We start from the raw sequence: 17973 nt of genomic DNA, 5'->3' as shown, positions 1-17973 counted from the left end.
GCTCCTGCCCTGTGCGGACCCTTCCCTGCGCGGCTCCTGGCTGCTCGGCTCCTGCTCTGTGCGACCCCTGCCCTGCACGGCTCCTGGCTACTCTGCTCCTGCCCTGTCTGGCTCCTGCGCTGCTCTGCTCCTGCCCTGTCTGGCTCCTGCGCTGCTCTGCTCCTGCCCTGTCTGGCTCCTGCGCTATGCGGCCCCTGCCCTGCACGGCTCCTATGCTGCCCTTCTGCCCTGTACGACCCCTGCTCGGCTCCTGGCTCCTGCGCTGTACGGCCCCTGCCCTGCGTGGCTCCTATGCTGCCCTTCTGCCCTGTACGACTCCTGCCCTGCGCGGCTCCTGGCTGCTCTGCTCCTGCCCTGTCTGGCTCCTGCGCTGTGCGGCCCCTGTCCTGTGCGGCTCCTGCGCTGCTCTTCTCCTGCTCTGTGCGGCCCCTGCGCTGTTTTGCTCCTGCTCTGTGCGGTCCCTGCTCTGTGCGGTCCCTGCTCTGTGCGGTCCCTGTCCTGTGCGGTCCCTGTCCTGTGCGGTCCCTGTCCTGTGCGGTCCCTGTCCTGTGTGGCTCCTGCTCTGTGCGGCTCCTGCTCTGTGCGGCTCCTGCTCTGTGCGGCCCCTGCGCTGTTCTGCTCCTGCGCTGTTCTGCTCCTGCGCTGTTCTGCTCCTGCGCTGTTCTGCTCCTGCGCTGTTCTGCTCCTGCTCTGTTCTGCTCCTGCTCTGTTCTGCTCCTGCTCTGTTCTGCTCCTGCTCTGTTCTGCTCCTGCTCTGTGCGGCTCCTGCTCTGTGCGGCCCCTGCTCTGTGCGGCCCCTGCTCTGTGCGGCCCCTGCTCTGTGCGGCCCCTGATCTGTGCGGCTCCTGCGCTGATCTTCTCCTGCCCTGTGCGGCTCCTGCGCTGATCTTCTCCTGCCCTGTGCGGCTCCTGCGCTGATCTTCTCCTGCCCTGTGCGGCTCCTGCGCTGATCTTCTCCTGCCCTGTGCGGCTCCTGCGCTGATCTTCTCCTGCCCTGTGCGGCTCCTGCGCTGATCTTCTCCTGCCCTGTGCGGCTCCGGCGCTGATCGTCTCCTGCCCTGTGCGTCTCCTGCCCTGCGCGTCTCCTGCCCTGCGCGTCTCCTGCCCTGCGCGTCTCCTGCCCTGCGCGTCTCCTGCCCTGCGCGTCTCCTGCCCTGCGCGTCTCCTGCCCTGCGCGTCTCCTGCGCTGTTCTGTTCCTGCCCTGTGCGTCTCCTGCGCTGTTCTGCTCCTGTCCTATGCGGCTCCTGAGCTCAGCCCCATAACATAATGCACTAGTTTGTAACATTGGTTAAAGTTCTCCGTTCGGTCCCAGCGCTTCGACCCCCACAGATCAGCAGGTGAACGCCTGCACTATGGATGGATAACATGTAATCAGGCAACCCCTGTAAGAGCATCAGACACAGGCGACATACGGGGAGTGACAGGCGACATATGGGGAGTGAAGGGCTGTGTCTTATGTCTTTTCATTTTATTGACAAGAATAAGTGGCCCAGTTTCTCATCCTGACGAGCGTATAATCGGTCCACATGTGCCACGGCTCGCATACCAACCCATTAGGCTGTGCGCCCACCATGATCTTTTGGTGTGTTTTTGACGCTGTGTATTTTTGCGGTGTCATAAACGCAGCGTCTTACAATCCCAGCACAGTAGATGGGATGTATAGAGATCTCCTGCCCACTGGGCTTTCGTTACTCAGTGTACACTGCGCTGTGCTGCATGCCTCACATCCTCAACATGTCAATTTCTCTTGTGGGTGCGCTGAGTTTTCTGTGCAGATTTTCCCATAGACTTATATTAGATGTGGAAAATCCGCAGTTAAAAATGCACATGCGCTTTTAGTGCGTCTCCACGGCAGAAACACATAAGCATGTTATGCCAAAAAGAGACAAAAACCACAACGTCAAAAACGTGATGAATACGTATGTAAAACAAAAAGCACAACCAAAAGCTGGTAACGTAGCCTCAGTCAGTGAACTAATGCACATGGCCGACTTTCTACACAGACTATTTGTCTGCATGGAAAAAAAATTGCAGCTTGCACTATTCTGGTCTGTGTGCAGAGGAGCAAACTGAGGCAGTCACGTGTGCAATTTGCAGACATGAGGGGCCGGTTCTCAGTACGGCAGTGTGAACCCGACCAAACTCTTCTCTTGTCTGTTCATTTGTTAAGTCCGTAAATTAGGTCTGTGCAGTCAGATCAATCTTTGTAAGAAAGATTTCCTGATCTGAAGTCAACAATTTTTTAAGCACCTTTGAAAGGACAGGAGCGTCTGGAGTGTGGGATTTTTCTTGCTGACCTTGTGTTTCATATATCCGTGTGCAGACTTCAGCAAGTTCTGGATCTGCTCTACGCTACACATGGAATAGAAACCACAAATGGTGTAAGGGAACGAACACAGAAAGAACATTCTTTTGCACATTTACATCTGTTCCGTATACAGCACAGACTTCATCCTATCCCCTGTGAAAGTCCACAGAATATATGACGTGTTGGGAACCCTCAATCAGTTTGCCGTTTTTCAAAGCGATTTGGTAAAACCTCATCTACTTTCCTACTCTAATATGCAGCCGATATTCCACCCTTGATTCTAGTGGGAAAATATGCAGCTTATTTGTGTGTGTGAAATCTAATGGTATTTTTATATAGGAAAAAAGAATATTTGATTTATAGGGGAAAAACAATTCTAGATTGGCTTATTAGGTTTTTGTCTGTTTTTATTTTGTTTGTCTATTTTTGCCTCTTAGGCATTCATCTATGTATTGTAAGGAGATTAATCTTTTTAGGAGACTAATTTTTTACTAATTAACCCATTTTCAGGGGGATATATGAGGTGCCATTTACTAAAATTGCACAAGGGGAAAAAAAAATACACTAATGATGCAGACTCCTAAATAAAAACAACTTTTATTGGTGTACAAGCATAAAAATATATAAAATATCAATGAAATAACTAAACGCACATAGTCAGGTGCTAACATGGGCCAAAGTGACATACCAAAAGGTAGACATAACAGCATAATAATGCACCGTTTGTTATAAATATTGCTAGCAATGGTACATAGAATTAGTATAAGCCATGCATGATGCTTATAGAGGACACCAAATAATATCCCAATAATCCTAAAGAATAAAGAACTCTATCCCTCATAAGTGACACCAAAGCATACTGGAGATGAGCTACAGAAAGATTGAAATATACTATAAGGTGCAATATGTAACCAATGTAATAAATCTCAGATAATATAATAATTAATAGTAAACTCAACTAGCTGTAGCCAAATGTATCCACTTGTCCAACAATAAATAGACACAGGAAAAGCCTGTAGCAGGTATATAGAGAGGCTTATAAGGTTATTATAGCCACATATGAAAAATGCTCATAGATGCGTATCGCTGTAGGTTACAGCTTCATCAGGTAAACTTTCCACTTTCCCTGATGAAACAACCTACAGCAATACATGTGGGGTGTCTGGCCATGGGCCTCTATGGGTGACATATTTTCTGTTGCTTAGCATATTTTGGATAGCATGGGGTACCTTATTTAGCACTAGGCACTTTAGCTATTGCAGCTTTGGCTAGGAATAGTCTGAGTGTTTTTCATATGTGGCTATAATAACCTTATAAGCATCTCTATATACCTGCTACCGGCCTTTCCTGTGTCTATTTATTGTTGGATAACTGGATACATTTGACTACAGCTATTTGAGATTACCATGAATTATTATATTATCTGAGATTTATTACATTGGTTACATATTGCACCTTATAGTATATTTCAATCTTTCAGTAGCTCATTTCCAGTATGCCTTGGTTTCCCTGGTGTGGGATATAGCATACCATTTATTTATTCTTTAGGATTATTGGGGTATGATATGGTGTCCTCTATAAGCATCATGCATGGCTTATACTAAATCTACAGTGCCTACAAGTAGTATTCAACCCCCTGCAGATTTAGCTGGTTGACACATGCGGAATTAACTTGGCATTGTGACATTTGTACTGTAGATCAGCCTGGAAGTGGGAAATGCACTGCAGCAAATTTTGTTTTTGTTTTTTTTTAAAAAACGTTAAAAGTTAATTCAGAGTGTCATTTATTATTCAACCCCTCAAACCACAAGAATTCTGTTTGGTCCCCCAAAAGTATTAAGAAGTAGTTCAGGCACCAAGAATAATGAGCTTCACATGTGTGGATTAAAGATCTCTTTTGCCAGCCTTTTCTGACTATTTAAGACCCTCCCCAAACTTGTGAACAGCACTCAGACATGGTCAACATGGGAAAGACAAAGGAGCATTCCAAGGCCATCAGAGACAAGATCGTGGAGGGTCACAAGGCTGGCAAGGGGTACAAAACCCTTTCCAAGGAGTTGGGCCTACCTGTCTCCAATGTTGGGAGCATCATCCGTAAGTGGAAGGCTTAAGGAACTACTGTTAGCCTTCCACGGCCAGGACAGCCTTTGAAAGTGTCCTCCCGTGCCGAGGCCAGGCTTGTCCGAAGAGTCAAGGCTAACCCAAGGACAACAAGGAAGGAGCTCCGGGAAGATCTCATGGCAGTGGGGACATTGGTTTCAGTCAATACCATAAGTAACGTACTCCACCGCAATGGTCTCCGTTCCAGACGAGCCCATAAGGTACCTTTACTTTCAAAGCGTCATGTCAAGGCTCGTCTACAGTTTGCTCATGATCACTTGGAGGACTCTGAGACAGACTGGTTCAAGGTTCTATGGTCTGATGAGACCAAGATCGAGATCTTTGGTGCCAACCACACACGTGACGTTTGGAGACTGGATGGCACTGCATACGACCCCAAGAATACCATCCCTACAGTCAAGCATGATAGTGGCAGCATCATGCTGTGGGGCTGTTTCTCTGCCAAGGGGCCTGGCCATCTGGTCCGCATCCATGGGAAGATGGATAGCACGGCCTACCTGGAGATTTTGGCCAAGAACCTCCGCTCCTCCATCAAGGATCTTAAGATGGGTCGTAATTTCATCTTCCAACAAGACAACGACCCAAAGCACACAGCCAAGAAAACCAAGGCCTGGTTCAAGAGGGAAAAAGTCAAGGTGTTGGAGTGGCCTAGTCAGTCTCCTGACCTTAACCCAATTGAAAACTTGTGGAAGGAGCTCAAGAATAAAGTCCACATGAGACACCCAAAGAACCTAGATAACTTGGAGAAGATCTGCATGGAGGAGTGGGCCAAGATAACTCCACAGACCTGTGCCGGCCTGATCAGGTCTTATAAAAGACGATTATTAGCTGTAATTGCAAACAAGGGTTATTCCACAAAATATTAAACATATTGGTTGTATAATAATTGACCCACACTTTTATGTTTAAAATTTAATAAAATTCAACTGAGCAACATAACTTTTTGGTTTGTAAGATTTATGCTTCTGTTCATAAAACCTACTCTCGTTTGCAGTTTGAAGGCTCTAACTTATTTGCATCTTATCAAACCAGCTAAATCTGCAGGGGGTTGAATACTACTTGTAGGCACTGTATGTACCATTGCTAGCAATTTTTATAAAAGATGGTGTACTATTATGCTGTTATGTCTACCTTTTTGGTATGTCACCTTGGCCCATGTTCGTACCTGACTTTGTGTGGTTCAGGTTGTTTCATTGTTATTTTATATTTTTATGCTTGTACACCAATAAAAGTTGTTTTTATTTAGGAGTGTGCATCATTAGTGTATTTCTTTTTTTTTTTTCTCCTTGTGTCGTATACTCTTTGATACACGAAGCAGCACTCTATAGTGGTTATTTAGGCGGCGTACCCATTTTTTTATGTTTTTACACTTACTAAAATTGCAATACTAAGGTAGATCAGACAAGTCACTGAGCTCAATGATTGGCTGTAGTGGTGATGTGTGCTGTAGAAGTAATGTCACCGCTGCAGCCAAAACACAGAGACCTGAGTTGCAGCGGGTAGTCGGTGCTGGACCTAAAAGGGTGATTACTTGCTCTATTTGTTATTTTTGATATTTTAGATTGTTCGGGGTCCACTTTCCTGAAAGTGGTAAACACCTTTAATAAAGATTGTGATATAAAAACAAAACATTGCCAAACAAGAAAGAATTCATATTAAAGAAGCACTCCCATCAAAATTTTGATCCTATTATTATGTTGCAGTCATCATATTATATAACACTGTTTACATACAATTGCTCATTTTGCCTTTCTACCCAGCTAATTCTTCTCTTTTCCATTAGGTCTATGACATCACACGATTAAAAATGGACTAGCTGAATCCTTCTAAGCTCTATGTAGAAACAGGGGGTCAGTTTTCTCTGTATGAGTAATTAGACACTGCAAAAGTCCCTGGTAGGGGGAGGAGGGAGCAGGGAGCATCTGGGTCAGAAGTTGAAGGGGGAATGAAAATTGCAGGGAAAAGAGACTTCCTGTTTCTACATACAGCAGGGAAAATAGAAGAATTAACTGGGTAGAAAGGAAAAATGAGCACTTGTAAGTACACAGCGCTGTATAATATGATGACTGCAATATATTAAGAGGATAAAAACTTTGATGGGATCAGTGCTTCTTTGACCCAAAACCTTGATTTAAACCAATAGATCATTTTCTGTTCACACATTCCCTAAATAAAACCATCTATTGCCAAGTTCCTTTTTATCTTCGCAAAATGAGCTTGTATACAATCCTGCAGATCTCATATATTCTACTACCTTATATACATAAAACATTAAACTTTATCGTACTGCTCCGTGGAATGTAAAGCATTATACGGTGTCCCTGAAGTCATGAACTTGTAAAAGCTCCTTCAAAAATTGCTGCATGGTATAGTGTTAGGGTATGTACACGACATCATATAACCGCTGACTAACACCACCCCCACCCTCAAAGATGGCTCTTCAGGAAATAATGGCATCTTTTGTGTCATTTCTGTGAGCTTTCCCGTTGACTTGTATTGTAAAGAATAAACGTCCTCCGAGTGGCGTATGCCAGAAGAATGGACCGGTCACTCTTTTTACCGCTTGGCATTTGTAGACATCTGACGTTAAAAAGTCTGCATATAAGAACAGAAAGTCGGTTTTATGTAGCAATGCATACACACGTGGTCAAAATTGTTGGTACTCCTCGTTTAATGAAAGAAAAACCTACAATGGTCACATAAATAACTTGAATCTGACAAAATGAATAATAAATTAAAAATCTATGAAAATGAACAAATGAAAGTCAGACATTGCTTTTCAACCCCGCTTCCACAGAAATTAAAAAAAAAAATTAAACTCATGAAATAGGCCTGGACAGAAATGATGGTACCCCTGAAAATAATGTGACAAAAGGGACATGTTAAATCAAGTTGTGTCCACTAATTAGCATCACAGGTGTCTACAATCTTGTAATCAGTCAGTGGGCCTGTATATAGGGCTACAGATACTCACTGTGCTGTTTGGTGACATGGTGTGTACCACACTCAACATGGACCAGAGGAAGCAAAGGAAAGAGTGGTGGAGGCTCTGTTATGTTCTCGGGCTGCTTTGCTGCATCTGGCACAGGGTGTCTTGAATCTGTGCAGGGTACAATGAAATCTCAAGACTATCAAGGGATTCTAGAGAGAAATGTGCTGCCCAGTGTCAGAAAGCTTGGTCTCTGTTGCAGGTCATGGGTCTTGCAACAGGATAATGACCCAAAACACACAGCTAAAAACACCCAAGAATGGCTAAGAGGAGAACATTGGACTGTTCTGAAGTGGCCTTCTATGAGCCCTGTCCTAAATCCTATTGAACATCTTTGGAAAGAGCTGAAACATGCCGTCTGGAAAAGGCAACCTTCAAACACGAGACAACTGGAGCAGTTTGCTCATGAGGAGTGGGCCAAAATACCTGTCGAGAGCCGCAGAAGTCTCATTGACAGTTACAGGAATCGTTTGATTGCAGTGATTGCCTCAAAAGGTTGTTCAGCAAAATATTAAGCTAAGAGTACCATCATTTCTGTCCAGGCCTATTTCATGAGTTTATTTATTTTTTTTAAATTCTGTGGAAGCAGGGTTGAAAAGCAATGTCTGACTTTTATTTGTTCATTTTCATAGATTTTTAATTTATTGTTACTTTTGTCAGATTCAAGTTATTTCTGTGACCATTGTGAGTTTTTCTTTCATTAACCCCTTAACAACATTAGACGTACTAATACGCGTCTGTGCCCTGGGACTTAAGAGCCAGACCCGTATTAGTACGTCATCGCGATCGCGCGCGCACACAGACCGTGCGGGCGCGATTGCTGCCGGGTGTCAGCTGATTGTCACAGCTGACACCCAGTACTATGTGCAGGGAGCGGTCCTGCACCGCTCCCAGCACATTAACCCCCGAAATGCTGCGATCGAAGTTGATCGCAGCATTGCGGTGGCAAGGGGAGGTGATCGCAGATACTCACCTCCTCTTCCGGCCTCCAGCGCTGTCTGCTGTGGCTTCCAGGATGTTGCCATGACGACCCGATGTCGTCATGACAACATCCGGGTCACCAGACAGCAGGAAGATTTTTTTGGACATGCGCAGTGCATCTCCAAACTATCTTCTCCCTGTCCAGCACTGACAGCCTGCACGGCACAGGGATGGTGCTCCATTCCTATGCCATGCAGGCGATCAGAATAAAAAAAGTGAAAGTCCCAGAATGGGACAGAGTAAAAAAGTGTAAAAACTGTCAGAAAGTGAAAAAAAAATTGGAAAAATATTTAAAAAAAAAATAATCCACCAAAAATCAAAATATAATGTACCCATCAATAAATATTATTATAAAAAAGCAAAACGATAAAAGTACACATATTTGGTATCGCCGCGTCCGGAACAACCTGACCTATAAAACTGTCCCACTAGTTAACCCGTTCAGTGAACACGGTAAAAAAAAAAAAAAAAAAAAAAAAAAAAAAAAAAAAACGAAGCAAAAAAACAATGCTTTATCACCATACCGCCAAGCAAAAAATGGAATAACACGCGATCAAAAAGACGTATATAAATAAAAATGGTACCGCTGAAAACGTCATCTCGTCCCGCAAAAAACAAGCCGCCATACTGCTCCATCAGCCGAAAAATAAAAAAGTTATAGCTCTCAGAATAAAGCTATGCTAAAAAATAATTTTTTCTATAAAATTGCTTTTATGTAAAAGTGCAAAACATAGAAAAACTATATAAATGTGGTACCGCTGTAAACGTACTGACCCAAAGAATAAAGCTACCTTATCAATTTTACCGCACGCAGAGCAGAATAAAAATAAAACAAAAAAAACAATTCCTGAATTGTTGTTTTTGGTTTATTCTGCCTCCCAAAAATTGGAATAGAAGGCGATCAAAAAATGTCACGTGCCTGAAAATGGCATCAATAACAACGTCAACTCATCGCGCAAAAAACAAGCCGTCACATGACTGTCTGCCAAAATCTGGAAAAATTATAGCTCTCAAAATATGGCGATGCAAAAACTAGATTTTACAAAAAATGTGTCTTTTAGTGTGTGACAGCTGTTAGTCATAAAACCCCATATGATTCTGGTATCACTGTAATCGCACCGACCCGAAGAATAAAGTCGTCTAATCACATATACCGCACGAGGAACGGCGTAAAAAATAAACTCTCGGGTTAGGGTTGGGCTAGGGTTAGGGCTGGGTTTGGGGTTAGGGTTGTGATGGGGTTGGGATTTTTTTCAAAAGTAAGAAAAAAAGATGACAATATGGCGACTAGTGTTGAGCGCAAGTGCTCGCTACTTGAGTTTGCATCGGGTGCTCGGGTATGCATTGAGTATCGTGGGTATTTGAGTGACATGCTCGAGTCTCCGCCCCATATGCTTCGCGGCCAAAAAACTTTGCTGGGATTGCCTGCCATGCACGAGCGATCCCCGCATGTTTTTTTTTGGGTGTCTAATAACCGTGAAACATGCGGGGCAGGGACTCGAGCATGTCACTCGAGCACACGCAGTACATGGTGCATACCTGAGTACCCGATGCAAACTTAAGTAGCGAGCACTTGCGCTCAAGACTAATGACAACTTATTCAATATGATGACCTAATGTTATCAAATTCTGTGTCGTACCTCTGGGTTCAAAATGTTCACTATACACCTTAATAAAATCCTTGAGGGGTATAGTTTCCAAAATGGGGTCACTTGTGGGGGAGCTCCACTGTTTAGGCACATCAGGGGCTCTCCAAATGCGACATGGTGTCCGCTAACAAATTGAATGGAAAATCTGCTCAAATTGTTAGCGGACGCCGTGTTGCGTTTGGAGAGCCCCTGTGTGCCTAAACATTGGAGTTCCCCCACAAGTGACCCCATTTTGGAAACTAGACCCCCCAATGCACCTATCTAGATGCATAGTGAGCACTTGGAACCCCCAGGTGCTTCACAAATTGATTCGTAAAAATGAAAAAGTGGAAAAAAAAATACTTTTTCATTTTTACGAATCAATTTGTGAAGCACCTGGGGGTTCCAAGTGCTCACTATGCATCTAGATAGGTGCCTTGGGGGGTCTAGTTTCCAAAATAAAGAGGTCACTTATGGGGGAGCTCCAATGTTTAGGCACATCAGGGGCTCTCCAAACGCAACATGGCGTCCGCTAATTATTCAAGCAAATTTTACAATCAAAAAGTCAAATGGCGCTCCTTCCCTTCCGAGCCCTGCCGTGCGCCCAAACAGTGGTTTTTCCCCACATATGGGGTATCTGCGTGCCCAGGGGAAATTGCACAACAAATTTTGGGGTCCATTTTTTCTTGTTACCCCTGTGAAAATAAGAAAAATTGGGTCTAAAGTAACCTTTTTGTGAAAAGTTAAATGTTCATTTTTTTTCTTCCACATTCAAAAAATTCCTGTGAAGCACCTGAAGGGTTACTAAAGTTCTTGAATGTGGTTTTGAGCACCTTGAGGGGTGCAGTTTTTAGAATGGTGTCACTTTGGGGTATTTTCTGTCATAAAGACCTCTCAAAGTGATTTCAAATGTGATGTGGTCCCTAAAAAAAAATGGTTTTGTAAATTTTGTTGGAAAAATGAGAAATCGCTGATCAACTTTTAACCCTTATAGCTCCCTAACAAAAAAGCATTTTGGTTCCAAAATTGTGCTGATGTAAAGTACACATGTGGAAAATGTTATTTATTAAGTTTTTTGTGTGACATATCTCTCTGATTTAAGGGCATAAAAATTTTGAAAATTGCAAAATTTTCAAAATTTTCGCCAAATTTCCGTTTTTTTCACAAATAAACGCAAGTGATATCTAAGAAATTTTACCAAAATCATGAAGTGCAATATGTCACGAAAAAACATTCTCAGAATCAGGGGGATCCGTTGAAGCGTTCCAGAGTAATTACCTCATAAAGTGACAGTGGTCAGAATTGTAAAAATTGGCCTGGTCATTAACGTGCAAACCACCCTCGGGGGTTAAGGGGTTAAACGAGGGGTACCAACAATTTTGACCATGTGTGTATATATGTATTTTAGGTGGTTTCCACAGTGGACTCTGAAAGAGCGGTGCTATGCAGATACCAATATTAGAAATGTGGGGGGGTTTTTTTTCATTGGTACAAAGACGTGCTGTCCATACCTTTTTCCATAGCGTTTTTTCTCCACCCTATTTAAATATGGAGTTCCTCATACTGAAATTAGGAATGAGTATCTGGAAGAGTGAGCGCGCTTATTCACTGGCCCTCTGCTTAATAGGTGGATGAGCACATCGATGTACACTTAGATCAGCACGTGGCACTCTACAATGTAAGCCAAGGCTATTACTGTACTCTTTTTAGTGGATCATTTTTAGATATTTTTAACATATAAATGGCAAATAATTATTATTTTATTTCGCCATACATGTACGGTATTGTTCTAAACTGTCACCGCACTAAATTGCTACTGACAGACCAATCACATTGAGGCAAGCTACTGTAGCCTGCTTTTCCAGGTCTAATCTTATCGGTGTTGTCAGAGAAGATCAGAGGCGGCTGTTAGGTACTGATCATACACCCTTCTGCCCGGTCATGATCGGTGTTATCACCAAACATGGTCTTTTTACCTCCTAAATGCTGCTGTCAACTGCGACAGTGGTATCTATTGTTTGGACACACGGCAGGGCTCAGTAAGGGAGGAGCACTATTTGATTTTCGGAGCTCAAATTTGACTGGAGTAGACTGCAGACACCATGTCGCATTTGCAGAGGCACCAATGTGCCAAAAAAAAGCAGAAACCCTCCTAAAGTGACCTCATTTTAGAAATTTCACATATAAAGGAATTTATGTAGGGTTGTGATGATCAACTTGAACCCAATGTTTCTTTACAGAACTTTATAATATTGGACTGTGAAAATGAAATATTACGTTTTTTTCCATGAAGATCTTATTTTAGCCTCAAATTTCTCATTTTCACTAGTGTAACGGGAGAATACGGACCCCACAATTTAGTGTGCAATTTCTCTTTAGTACACCAATACCCCACATATAATCCGAAACTACTATATGGACACACAGCAGCCGGCAGGGCTCGAAAGGGAAGGAGCGCTATCTGTGCTACCAGTAAAGTGGAAAGTCCCTATATTTCCATTAACAGATGATGGACCTGAGTGAGGACTTGTCTTTTGTTTGTTGAGATGAAGTTTTTATTACTGGCATTTTGGTGTACATAATATTTTGGATCCATTTTGAGGCAAGGCTCACAGTTATCCTGTGCTCTACACTGAGCACTTACAGCTGAAACCAGAAGTTTACATACACTATATAAAAAGACACATATGCATGTTTTTCTCAATATCTGACATGAAATCAGAATAAACCTTTCTCATTTTAGCTCAATTAGGATAACCATAATTTTTAATATTTGCCAAATGCCAGAATAATGAGAGAGAGAGAATGCTTTAAGACATTTTTATTACTTACTGCAAAGTCAAAAGTTTACATACATTTCATTAGTATTTGGTGCCATTGCCCTTAAACTGAATGACATGGGTCAAAAGTTTGAGATATCCTTCCACAAGCTCACAATAGTTGGTCGGAATTTGGGCCAATTCCACCTGACAAAACTGATGTAACTGATCCAGGTTTGTAGGTCACCTTGCTCGCACTTGCCTTTTCAGCTTTGCCCATAAATTTTCAATAGGATTGAGATCAGGGCTTTGTGATAGCCACTTGAAAACATTGACTTTGTTATCCTTAAGCCACTTTGTTACCATTTTGGCAGTATGCTTCGGGTAATTGTCCATTTAGAAGACCCATTTCCGCAAAGCTTTAACTTCCTGGCTGATGTCTTGAGATGTTGCTTCAGTATTGCCACATAATCTTATTTTCTCATGACGCCATCTATTTTGTGAAGTGCACCAGTCCTTCCTGCAGCAAAACAACCCCACAACATGATGCTGCCACCCCCATCTTTCACAGTTGGGATGGTGTTTTTAGGCTTCCAATCTTCTCCCTTTTTCCTCCAAACGTAACGATGGTCATTATGCCCTAAAAGTTCAATTTTAGTTTCATCAGACCACAGGACATGTCTCCAAAAATTAAGACTTTGTTCCTGTGTGCTTCTTGACAGAGTGGCTTTTCAGCCCTTGTTGATACAGTGTTCGTTTCACTGTGAATATTGACACAATCTTACCAGCTTCCACCATCATGTTCACAAGGTCTTTTGTTTTTATCCTTGGGTTGATATGCACTTGTCGGACCAAAGCACGTTCATCTCTGGGACACAAAACCTGTCTTCCTTCCTGAGCGGTATGATGTCTGGACATTCTCATCTTGTTTGTACTTGCGTATATTTGTTTGTGGAGATGAACGAGGCACCTTCTGGTATCTTGAAATTGTACCCAAGGATGAGCCAGACTTGTGCAAGTCCACAATTCTCTTCCTGATATGTTGGCTGATTTCTTTAGACTTTCCCATGATGCTACACAAAGAAGCAGTGTGTTTCAGGTGTGCATTAAAGTACATCCACAAGTGTGTCTAATTAACTCAGATGTTGCCAAAAAAAACTATCAGAAGCTTCCAAACACTTGACATCATCATATGGGCAGTCCAGTATTGTTTAAAGGCATAATAATCTTAGTGTATTGTGACAGAGTCACTAGCAGGTTACTGGGGAGAGAGATGTATAGCACTGATATTGATAGCTGCATTGATTGTGCATAGTGAAAAGTTTACACGAGTAGGTTAAACCACCATCTTGGTTCTAGGGTGATTAAAGCACCTGTAGAAAGGGAGGAACTAGGAGGATAGAAAAACACAACCTTGCAGAGCATTTTAGTGTGTGCTGGGCTGGAGGAGGGAGCTCTGAGCTGATTGTGGCACAAATCCTGGATATATGGAGATTGCAGGTCTCCTGATGTGAATTCCTTTGTCAAAGGACATGGACGCTTGATTCTAAGCCAGGTGGGCTAAACAGCACTATTGTATGGACTTGTTATTTTATGTTTTACCTTTTCCCGGACAAAGGCTGTATTTTCGTTTTCTGGTGACATGATTTATGAGGACTGCAATAAATCAGCCGCACTTTAAACAGAAACGGTTCCTGTGTCTGCCTGTTTAAGAAGCCGAATGAGTCGATCTACTACAGTTAGTGGAGAATGCGGGCAAGATCCCCAGGAAGCAAGTGTGACTGCTGTGGACAGACTGCATGTCCTGGGTGAAGGCGGCTATGAGCACTGAACAGCGTTCAGAAAAAATGGATTTGCTGATCAAGCACCTGGTCCAAAGCCAACACCAGCAGCACCTGCAACAGCTGCAGCAGCATCGGGAGCAGCATCAGCTCCAACATCAGCAACAGCACCAGCAGCCGCTCCGACAACAGCAGCAGCAGATTGATTTACTCACGGAGGCGGTTCGTGGCACAGCAGTGGCTCTGTCTCCAATGTCAGCTGATGATTTCTCTGTCCGGAAGGCGGTGAGGAGAGTCTTGCAGAAAATGACCCCGGGTAATGACAGAGGCCTTTTTAACCGTTTTTGAAAGGGTCGCCGATAGAGAGAAACTCTCGCCAGAGCAGTGGGCGGAAGTCCTGGCGCCGTACTTAACGGGGGAGCCACAAAAGACCTACTATGATTTGGCCTTACAAGACGCCAAAGAATATGAAAAATAGAAAACAGAAATTTGACGCGCTTGGGGGTGACAATGTCTGTCAGGGCACAACTGGTCCATCGCTGGGTATATCACCGTGACAAACCCTCTCGCTCCCAAATGTTTGATCTGCTGCATCTCGTCCAAAAGTAGTTACAGCCGGAGTCCTCAACCCCAGCGCAGATAGTGGAGCGAGTTGTAATGGACCACTTTGTGCACTCCCTTCCGAGCTCGATGCAGACTTGGGTTGCCCAGGGAGATCCCCGATGACTTGGTCGAAAGGTATCAGGGTGTCGAAGGGTCCCTGGGGAGGCAACCCATTCCATACTGGGGGGCGGAGGTAAAAAAAAGGGGTGGCCCGTCCAAAATCCAAGGGGGCGACGGAGGTCATGCCAAGACCCTCTTGGGGGGATGGAATTTGCTGGAGAGGTCACGGTCCAGGTCATATAGCAGCCCATTGTCCCCTGACCACCGAGCAAATGGACTGTAGCATGGGATGCCAATGTTCCTTCTACGCATATCCAGCTTGCAGTGTGGACTGTCCATACAGCAAGGGGCACCAAGCTTGTCCTGAAACAGTGAATGGCCTGCAAATGACTGGACTACTGGACTCAAGAAGTTTGGTGACCCTCATGAGGGACACACTTCCTCTCCAATTGATCCCTGGAAAGAAGGTTGGCGTCCGCAGCATTCACAGGGATGCTAAAGACTATCCGGTGGCCAGAGTGGTCATTGAGACTGCCCGAGGTACGGAGTCCCATGAGGTCGGCGTGGTCCCGGATTTGTTGCACCCAATCATCATAGGCCGAGACTTTGTGTTGTTTTGGGACTTGTGGGGGAAGGGTGGAGACCTGCATTACTCTGGTAAGAAAATGGTTCGCCCTAAAAAAGTCTCACCAACCCCAGAGTCTGACGGGTTTTCCTTCTGTGTAATGGGAAATGAGGAGAAAGTAGTATTCCCTGAGGCAGACATTCCTGAGATAGGGGTGACCAGACAAAAATTGGGGCTCACCCAACATAGAGACCTTTCACTAAAAGACGCGTTCAATAAGTTAACCGTCATAAACGGCATAGCACAGATGTCAGGGGCTGACACAAGGTTTCCCTATTTTATTTTGAGTGGAGACTTATTGTACCGAGTTACTAATGTGAGGGAGGAGATGGTGGAGCAATTATTGGTACCAGTACCCTATAGACAAAGGGTGTTGGACAGATCCCATTTACATGTTTTGGGTGGTCATCTGGGGGTGGCAAAAACTCAAGAACGGGTCATGCAGAGGTACTATTGGCCCAGTTCTCACCGTGAAATCCTAAAATATTGGAAGTCCTGTCCCACCTGCTAGTTAACTGCAACCAATTACTTCTCTATTCCAAAATCCTCTCATGCCACTATCCGTCAAGGCAGGGCAACAAAGAAACCAAGTTGAAACTCCATGTGGGTTGGACAGACCAGAAGGTGACATTAATGGCATCCCTGTGGCAGAAACACTGTCACCAGCCCAAAAACACCAGTGCCGAGAACTTCTTCAGTGGAACCGGGACCTGTTTTCGGAGCTACCAAGACGTACGCAGGTTGGTGAGCAAGAAATCCTGATGGAATCACATGTGCAGGTGAACCAAAAGCCGTACAGAACTTCCGAAGACCGTCGCAAGGTGATTTTGAAGGAAGGGGCTAAAATTTATGCGTATCCGATACCCTGCGACGTTGAACTCAGATCGAAGCTAGGTTCAGCTAGGTACATCACCTCCCTGGACCTGACGAAGGGTTGCTGGCAAATCTTCTATCAAAGTGCCAAGAAGAAGACAACCTCCTTTTCACCTGATGGTTGCTTCAAGTATACCAGAAGCCCATTGGGCCTGTAACAGTCCCAGTTACCTTCTGGAGGGCCATAGACTGGATCTTGGCCCCTCACAAAAAGTACGCCACCGCCTACCTCGATGATATTGTAGTATTCAGCCCGGATTGGGGAAGTCATCTGCTGAGGGTCCAGGCCATGCTGGATGCGCTGAGGAAAGTGGGGTTTACCATAAACCCAAAGAAGAGTGCCATTGGGAAAAAGATGGGAAAATTTCATGCTTCATGTGAACACAGGCCTGGGAAGCTGCATAGTAACCCAGATGCCAGTTTAGACTCCCCTGTTTGGTGACTGAAGGTGCCAAAGCCAATGACTTTGTGCAGAGGGGGGGAATATGTGACTGAGTCACTAGCATGTTACTGGGGAGAGAGATGTATAGCACTAATATTGATGGCTGCATTGATTGTGCATAGTGAAAAGTTTCCAGCACACAAGTAGGTTAAACCACCATCTTGGTTCGAGGGTGATTAAGGCACCTGTAGAAAGGGAGGAACTGGGAGGATAGAAAAACGCAACCTTGCAGAACATTTTAGTACAGTGGTGGCCAAAAGTATTGGCACCCCTGCAATTTTGTCAGATAATACTCAGTTTCTTCCTGAAAATGATTGCAATCACAAATTCTTTGATATTATTATCTTCATTTAATTTGCTTGCAAGGAAAAAACACAAAAGAGAATGAAGCAACAATCAAATCATTGATCATTTCACACAAAACTCCAAAAATGGGCCAGACAAAAGTATTGGCACCCTCAGCCTAATACTTGGTTGCACAACCTTTAGCCAAAATAACTGCGAACAACCGCTTCCGGTAACCATCAATGAGTTTCTTACAATGCTCTGCTGGAATTGTAGACCATTCTTCTTTGGCAAACTGCTCCAGGTCCCTGATATTTGAAGGGTGCCTTCTCCAAACTGCCATTTTGAGATCTCTCCACAGGTGTTCTATGGGATTCAGGTCTGGACTCATTGCTGGCCACCTTAGAAATCTCCAGTGCTTTCTCTCAAACCATTTTATAGTGCTGCTGGAAGACCCATGACCTCTGAGGGAGACCTAGCTTTCTCACACTGGGCCCTACATTATGCTGTAAAATTT

General features: G+C 44.1%; 1 protein-coding gene across 1 annotated transcript in view; it reads left to right on the top strand.

Moving 5' to 3' along the window:
• SLC40A1 (solute carrier family 40 member 1) overlaps positions 1-17973 on the top strand; it is a 145134-nt gene that overhangs the window by 1345 nt on the left and 125816 nt on the right. The window lies entirely within an intron of this gene.

Source organism: Phyllobates terribilis, unplaced genomic scaffold (genome assembly GCF_046119375.1).
Source record: "Phyllobates terribilis strain yellow unplaced genomic scaffold, ASM4611937v1 Scaffold_9__5_contigs__length_417890890, whole genome shotgun sequence".
In the NCBI taxonomy this organism is placed as follows: Eukaryota; Metazoa; Chordata; class Amphibia; order Anura; family Dendrobatidae; genus Phyllobates; species Phyllobates terribilis.
This window is presented reverse-complemented; position numbering and strand designations above follow the sequence as displayed.